The sequence below is a fragment of the Pteropus medius genome, unplaced genomic scaffold (assembly GCF_902729225.1).
Source record: "Pteropus medius unplaced genomic scaffold, Ma_sr-lr_union100, whole genome shotgun sequence".
NCBI lineage: Eukaryota > Metazoa > Chordata > Mammalia > Chiroptera > Pteropodidae > Pteropus > Pteropus medius.
The window spans coordinates 6,036,127-6,045,089 of record NW_024347791.1 but is presented as its reverse complement, the minus strand read 5'-3'; positions in this window follow the sequence as shown (position 1 = coordinate 6,045,089).

Below are 8,963 nucleotides of genomic sequence, written 5' to 3'. Positions count from 1 at the left end.
TTTTTCATAAATGGTTTTTGTTATTTTGAGGTAAATTTCACCCTCCAGAAAGTGTTTACTAATTTATGCTCCTTTTCATACTTCACGAGAGCACCCCTTTCCCAACCCTTTGTCCAAAGTGACATTTTGTTGCTCCTGATAATCGTCTGTAATCTATTGTATTATACTGTGCAACTATTTATTAGTTTTTAAACTTATGATTTTTAAATTTATTTTTATAAGTTTTCTTTTTCGTATTGCCTATTATTATCTTTTTAATATTTTTGTTACGATGTTCAACTTTTTCTTGGTGTCTGAAAGCTCTTTGTATATTCTTATCCAACCATTTCTTGAATTATGAATATTAAAAATTTGTTGTGCTTATTATTAAAAAAATTTGAAGTGTGGCTGATAGCATTAAAATACATATAAGATTGTTTTCAATATAGCGATGCTTTGAAATTATATAAGAGAGAAATATTTATTTCAAGAATGCAAGACAATTGGGGTATTAGTTTTAAGCTTAAGAATCCTGGAAGTTAAGACAAAAAGGAATATTGATGGTTTTAGGTTTTTCATAGCTTAATGGAAACCAGGATAGAAGAAAATGTTTTTCCTTAACCCTAATTTCTAGAAAGAATCATCCTGCAGTAGTCCGTAAGTGAGGTAAAGACAAGCTTTTGCCCTCCCAGTTCCCTATTCGGCAAAGTACTCTGCATAGGAAGGAGATAAGTGAGCAAACCAGTACCCTCCAGCGATATAACTCCAGGGAGAGCTCTCCAAACACAATGTAATTGATTAGTGGTGGCCCCTGGAACACATTCACTAACAAAAGAAGACTAAGGAGGGGGCATTTTGCTTGCTCTCGGGCTGTGGGATTTTAGAGTTGAGAATTAGAAAATGTGGGTTCCATCCCCAGCTTTGCCACTGGATGGCTTTGAGATCTGAGACATCTCACAGCCTCTCTTGGTGAAGTGAGACAAATTCTCTGGCCATTTAAACCAGAGCCTCTCCTCCTAAGAGAGACCAAACATGCGCTCTCATCCCTGTTTTCAGTTGGTGCCCAGAGTTTCAGCCCTTTCCCACCTGTCATTTGTCACTTTCTCCATCCATGTCCTAGAGGTACCCTGTACTTCTTTGCCTTTGCAGATCTCTCTGTCTGCATCTCTCAACTCCTTCAAACCTGTCCTTTGGGAACTTCTTAAAAATCCAGCTCCCTTTTGTATTCAAATGATTTTTAAAGCTCCACCTTCAATAACTTGCTGCCTCGAGGACATGCTTCTTTGCAGCCCTTGTAAGTGATAGCTCTTTTATTTTCAAATGTCCTACACACTTACCAGGTCTGGAGATGGTTGTTAAAAGTCATGACCCTTTGAGTTTTGGTTCACTTAAGTTGCTTTCTTCCTCATTTTTGTTAGCTATTGACTTCTTGGAAATTACCCTTCATTCTATAAACTTGTTGGCTTCTCGTTCACTGTCTCTCTCCTTCCCAAATCCTGATTCATCTGGAATGACTTTAATTCCTTGATATTCCACGTTTCATTGACTTTCCTTCCCCCTCCACCTTAGCTATGTAATTCCTTGTTCACACTCTTGACCTAATTATTACTCAAATCTTCTCTAATTCCCAGATTACTAATTCAAACATTCTCTTTCTCATGCAACCTCCTATCCTTCTAACTTGCTTGTTCAGCATCTCCCTTTATAGCCTTAAAATTCATTGACATCATTGGCACCTGTGGTCCACTGAATCCTTTACAATTCTCCCAATCCACTAGCTCTCTTGTTTTTAAAATTCTCCCCAGTGGCAGAAATTGCCATTTGCCTACCCAACATTTATTCTTGTGGGTTAAACTCCAGGTTTTATTCTGGAGGTAATGTGCTTCGTTAAAAAAAAACAAATTTCCCAGAGTACTTGTATCTAGGAGGAGCCAAAGATGTCACAGGAAGTTGTTAGGTGGGGCTTCCAGGAATGCTCTGAAGGAGCTCAAAACAAATGACCCCCAAATATGCCACTTGGATTTGATTGTTTTGAGCTGATGGCATTTCAAAAACAGCAAACGCAAGGAGAGGCTTTCTCTGAATTCCCCTTACTTGCCTAAAGACAGATCCTCCAAAAAGAGCTCCATTGTCACAAATCCCCTTCTCAGAATTTTCATCCACAGGGACATTTGACACAACAGGAGAGAAGACTAGAAGTGGACACCACTCCCAGGCTAACTTTGTCACAGCTATCATATCTCTCATCTATTCTTCTAAGAGCCTATTTGTCTTTCCTAAAAATCATTTACTCTTCCCTAAGTTGCCACTCCTCCCATTAAGATAGTATATAAGCTATCAAATTTCCACTATCTTTTGGGGTCTTTACTTTTCCCCCCGCTGTGCCTCTGTGCACGTAATATTAAAAATTAATAAATTTGTACATATCTTTTTCCTGTTAATATGACTGCTGTCAGTTTATTTCATAGACATAGCTGTTGAACCTAGGAGAGTTGAGGGAAGTCTTTCCTCCACTGCAGCCATGTGCCCCTGTTAGTCTTTCTCCCCTTCTTCCTGCTGAATGTGGACATGCTGGCTGGAGTTGGAAACCTGTATGGCAGTTTCTTATAAACTCAAACGTGACTTTATCAATTACCCAGAAAGTCCACCCAAAAGAAATTAAAACATAAGCTCAACATATAAACTCAAAAAGACTTGCACAAGCATATTTCATAGCAGCTTGATTCATATGTGCTAAAATAAGGAGGCAACCATCAATAGAATAATTAAACAGACTGACATAGCCATACAATAGGATATTACTCAGCAATAAAGAATGAACTAATAGACACAGCGACATAGGTGAATCTCAAAAGCCTTATACCGAGCGGAAGAAGTGAACATGAGAGAAAACATGTCGAGTGATTCCATTTAGAGGAGTTCTCAAATGAGAGTACTAATCTATGGTGAAGAAATCAGAACAACAGTAGTTGCCCCTGGAGAGAGGGCTGAGATGAGCTGGGTAGGAGGCGGAGGGAACTCTCTGGGGCAATAGGGAGTGTGGGTCATTTAAGTACATGCTTTTGTCAAAATTCATCAGACTGTACTCTTAAGGTGTGTGTGTTTCACTGTATATACATTTTAACTAAAAATCAATGTATTAATTGATACGTCAATATAAAAATCAATCAAAATCAGTACTCTCCAAATAGCAATAATAGTGTAATAAAGCTGATATAACTATTAGTCTGCAAAATTATTAAAACATGGCAAATTTTCTTTTATCTCTACTCCTACGCACCCTCTGGATTACTGAGAAGCAAATATTTCAATATATATCTCTAAAAGATAAGTGTCTCAGGGCCTTTGCACATGCTCTCTCTCTGCCTCTTTCTTTCCCCACACACCACCCCCTCTTCATCTAATTAGATTCTAATCTTCCTTCAGGTCTTATGAATATATCAGTTTGTTTAATTGTTCTATTTAGTACTTATGAATAAGTGTCCATCTTCGCAGAACTCATTAGTTTGTGTTAAATCCTCCTACGTGTGATGATTTGATCAGTGCCTTTCTCTCTCCCCCACCGTACTGCAAGCACTGTGAGGTGATGAGCTGTATGTGCTTTTGCTCACCATTTTATCCCTAGAACCTGACACTTTACCTGGTGCATAGTAGGACTCAAGAAACATAGGCCGAATATATGAATCAGCCTCAGTTGACTAGTCTGTGGTATGAGGGGCTTAGTTTAGATGTTCACTCATTCTCTAGTATTCTACGATTCCAAGATGCAGTTCAACTATCCTAATTTACAGTCAGGAAAGTGGTCCAAAATATAAAGGGACTTCCAGATATTTGGTGGAGCAGAGAAGCTGCTGTTCCGACCTCTTTTATTTTGTGGTCTGGGGCTCACTCTGGCAGCCACTTAGCCATTCGTCGGTTCCATTTTTTCCCCCAAACCCTAGGGTGCTTGAGTGAGCGTCTCTATTTGCAGTTTGATCGGCCCCTCAGCCACGAGGACTATCCAAGTGTGGATATGGCCTTTGGGAGGTTTTTGTTGCCTACTCAATGTGACCTACTCGGTGAAGAAAGACAGTCCTTCCTCCCTGTTGGCAGCCGGTTGGGTGATGCTCTGGGAAGAAGTTGCTGGTGGCCTCAGGGGAGGACACCTTTGTCACTGTCTGCACCGGGGATGTGTTGGCTGTCACTGCGCCTTGGCCTACGATGGACACCGAGCAGCAGACCACCCAAACGGAGGCCTGTTTTCTGTTTGCCTGTCGCCACGTGGCCTGTCCACCTCAGCTGCGTGAGGAACGCCAGATGCCCGGAAGGAGGCTGGAGACAGAGAGAAGTGTTTCTCCTCCAGATTATTCTCCTTGGCCTGAATTACTGGTAGAATTCAGAGAAAGGAACGATTGGGATGGTCTACAGTACCAGTTGGAGGAGCCGGAAGCGTCAAGGGAGGCACCAAATCTTCAAGGAAGGGAAACTATGCAAGAAAATTAGGAAGCAAGGAGTCCAGGTGTGCTTCTCTTGATGACATGCCGTGTTCCGAGAAAGAGCTGCAAACTGGATTTTTCTTTGCAAAGGGGTACTGCAGGTCTGACTTGCAATAACTCTGGAATCTTTAAGGCTAGAAGCAGCAACCAACCAATGTTATAAAGCTGCCAACGATGATTTTCCCTGTGAGGGTAGAAGTAGAATTCATCTTTGGAGGAAGGCTGGTTTTTCATTTTACGAAAAACACAAAATGTTGGATTAGGTGAAGCTCAAGTCAAAATCTTATTCCAGAATGGAGAAGTTTGAGACAGAGAAGAGCTCAATAGAATAGCTAACTATTCTGCACAACTATGCAGCATGACCTAACAGGTTGCAACTCTGGAAAGTGTTACACATTTGAGCAGAGTTGGGGACTTAGATTTCGGGACACTGGTGATGGTGGGAGATGGGCTGCCTCTCAACAGGACAGAAGGCCGAGGGACGCTCCAGTCGGGGGCGGGGTGTGAGCCGGAGGGCACGGTTGACGGACCGACCCCAGTGGCAACGATATCTGATATCCACTTTAAAATGCCCTGTTCTCTCGCCCCACGTGAACTAGTGAGGTTTCCTTAGTTGTCAGCAACAAAACCTGACACTGTCTAACTGAAGAAAAACACTTTGAAAAAATATACTGGGAGGCTCATAGTTTTGGAGGAATAAATAGACAAGAATCAGAAAAGCAGAAACAAGCACAGCTCCCAAAATACAGAAGCAGAAGATTATGTTCCTTCTTGCTCGGGTGGTCTCTTCATGTAACTCAGCACCCCAAATGCCAGGCTGTGCCTCTCTGTTCAAGCTTTAAATTCCAGGGAGACAGAATCTGATCACCCCAGTCTGCTTAGGTATTTATACTCCAGGATCAGTTGGCTATGCTGGGGACAGGGAGTGGCATAGATCTGATTGCTGGGGCATTGTCAGAAAACCGGCAGCTGCCTCAACTTGGCTTTCCCACAGCAAATCATCAGAAATTTCGTTTAACAACTACCCTTTTCCAGAACTGTGTAAAAATAAGGAAAGGCTAAACTCCTACTGGCAAGGGCTCTCCAAATCCTTACAATTTAATTATTTAACTGTTCTTCAGCGTTGCTCTTACAGAATAAAACTGAATTTTTTGAAAAAGTGTTTCTAAGTTAATTCACTTTTATAGACAACAGTGCAGGCACATGCCTTATGTTTTGTGTTAAATATTAAGACACTCATTTTATCTATTGTTATCCCATCCTCATCAATTCAGTAAAATCAATTCAGCCGCCATTAGCAGATCCATCATATTAAGCTGCAAGAAGTCACACCTGTCCATGCAAAGCAACGTATGGTTCTGGGTATATTTTATTTTAAACTCACAAAAATGACTATTTTTACATTAGTTAGAACTTCTTTTTGGATGTGAGTGACTGACTCTGAGCATTTACTGGCTCACATAAGTAGGAAGTTCAGAAGTAGCTGCCTGCAGGCTCAATTAGATCCAGGAACTTAGAAAATATTATTGGGGATCTGTTTCTCTTTTCATTTCTTGTCTCTGATTTGCTGCATGCTGGTTTCATTTTGTAGACACTCTCTCTAATAACAGAGCAGATTTCCACTAAGAGGTCTCCATGTACATCCTTCTAGCACAGAGACCCCAGTGGAAAAAAAATAGCTTCTGTGTTAAAAATCTGAACTGGGTCTGATTCTTGTCCCTGACCAATCACTGTTATGGGGACACTAGAGTCCAGCCTGGGCCACCTTCCCATTTCTGTGGTGGAGAAAGGTCGGGGTTATGTGCCGTGAATCACAATGATTCTGCGCCCATCAGAACCACGTAGAATGGAAGGAGAGCCATTCCCTAGTGGAAAAAGTGGTTCTAAGAAGTAAAAAACAGCAGGTTTCCACTTCAGTTATGTTCATAACTCCTGAATTTTAGATTTAGGGGGATCACAGCAATCACTTGTCTGCCACCTCAATTTTAAAAATAAAAGAACAGACCAACGGAATCGAAGAGACTCTATGCAGTCATTCATTTGACAATGCTGTGCTTCGCAAATGTAACTGCAGCCAAGACATCATAGACTCTACCTCCAAGAAACAATTTACCCAGTAAAAAATAATATAGGTAAAGAGTCTATTACAATACAGCATGGTAGGTGTTACTAAAGAAGTAAGAATAGGTGTGTTATGGGAGCACATAAGAGGAGACACTAACTTAGTCTGAGGGACCCTCTATGAAGAAAAGATATCAACACTTAAGACACAAAGAATGAGTATATTAGCTAAGATAATGCTAGCTGCTGTAACAAACCAACCCCTACATTTCAGCGACAACATGAATAGAAGTTGACTTCTCATTCGTATAGCTGCCAATGTGATGAGTCTGTGGGTGGCCTTCCAGTGATTCAGGCACCCAGACTCCCTCCATCCTCCAGTTCCATCATCCCCTAGGATCTTAGAGTCTTTTACTTCCAGTTGGCAAATGAGAAAACCACTTGGGCTCAGAAGGGGCATGCATGCTTACTCTCACATTCCTCTGGGGAGATCTAGTCACATGGCCCCACCCGGATGCAGGGGGCTTGGAATTATAGTTGCTGACTTGATAGCCACAGTCCAGCAGTAACTTTACACTATGGGAGGGGAACATAAAGTTTTGATGTTCCTCGCTTGATGAGTTAGCCAAGCAATGACAAAGAAAGGGTTTGGTGGTCTAGCTGAAAGATGGCACACTTTAGGAAAGCCCAGAAGTGAGAAAAAGCAGGCTCCAGTTGGAGTAGGGTTGCCATAATTATGTCAGATTTAGCAAATAAAAATATAGGCCCTTCAGTCAAAATTGAATTTCAGATAAACTACAAATAATATTTTAGGATAAGTATATCTAAAAGATTCCATGGGACATCTTGTACTAAAAATTATTCACTGTCTCACGGAAATTTACATTTAGCCTGGCATCATGTAATTTACCTGGCAGTCCATTTAGGGAAAGAGCAGATTATTAAGAATGGTTGGAGCACAGAGTCTGGGTGGGTGGGAATTGAGGATTATGAAGCTGGAGAAGTTAGCATAGGCCCAGCTTGCGAAGGCCCTTTTAAAGCTACGTTGAGAATTTATCCTAAGAGCAGAGAGGGGAGGCACTGAAGAGTTTTAAACAGAGAAAAGGTATGAAACGTGCTCAGATCCGCATTATAGGAAACTCTAGTGGCGGCGAAGAATATAGATCACAGCGGAGGTGACAGAAGGGGGTGACCAGAGGCGAAGAGACAGTGGCAACACCTGGAGCACATCCAGGGCTTCCAGTCTGAATCCATCATTTCATGACTCTGCTGGGTTCTTAGAAGCAGTTCAGGGGTTTGATTCTGAATAGCTGGGCACAGTCGTCACTAGACCTTTCTAAGCCTCGCTGTCACCATCCCTAAGTTCCTCTGGAGTTCCAGGATTCCCCCAGCTCTGCAGAACAAGTCTCCCCCACCTCTGCATTGAAGTCTCCTCTACACTCCCAAACACTGGAAGTCTGAGTGCCTCACAGTCAAAAGTCAGACCCTGCCTGGCTCTGGTACTTATATAACTGTCAAAATCTTTACTATGTTTCTCGTCCATCCACAGTTTGGTGCTATCAGCTCAGCTGCCATTAGCAAATCCATCACATTAAGCTGCAAGAAGTCACACCTGTCAGGCCCAAGCTGTTTATCTCAATAATTTCCCCACATAAAGCACAAACAGGGGACTATTTATTTTCCTTCCTGACACACATAAGGCTGTTAAAAGTCCGAGTGTGCTGGCAGTTTACATGAAGCTAACCTTAATTGCATACTAGAGCTCCATAAAAGGAAGATCAGGCCTCATTAGCTAGGGACCAATTTTACATTTTTCTCCTCTGACCGAAACTGTTTAAAAATGTGGGGTACTATCTCCTCCCAGTCAGACATAAATTTCAGTGCTGTCAAAATGCCCTTGCTGAATTCAAACTTTTCTCATGCTTGAAAATGTTCAGTGCATTAACTCCGGCTACAGAAAAATGTATCTTCCTTGGTCTCCCCATGAATGAATGAAAATCTCTCTCTGGTCTTTAGAGCACAGCCTCAATTACCCAGAGGACATGATCCTGATCAATTTTTTTTTTTTTCACGATTCAGGGTTAATCAGAAATACCTTCAGTCCTCCTTGTGGAAAAATTTCCCAGCATTCCTATTATTTATGGGGCAGCTACGCTGTGACAGGCCCACTGATAATCAATGCATTATGTCAACATCCACAACCCTAGTCCCAAAGTCTACCATCTCAACATTCCTCCCCTGCCTAGCTGCAGGATGGAGCCCAAAGCCCTGGCCTCCCCCTGGAATCTTTCTTCTGCTTCAACTCCCCTTGCCGTTGGCCTATGTCTCTTCGGCTACTAGGAAATTCCTCCTCTTCTACCGCCTTTGCCATTACCGGTTGTGTCAGGTCTATTTCTGGCTGCTTCCAAAGAGAGGTTTTTTTTTTTTTTCGTTTTTTTTTGTTTTGTT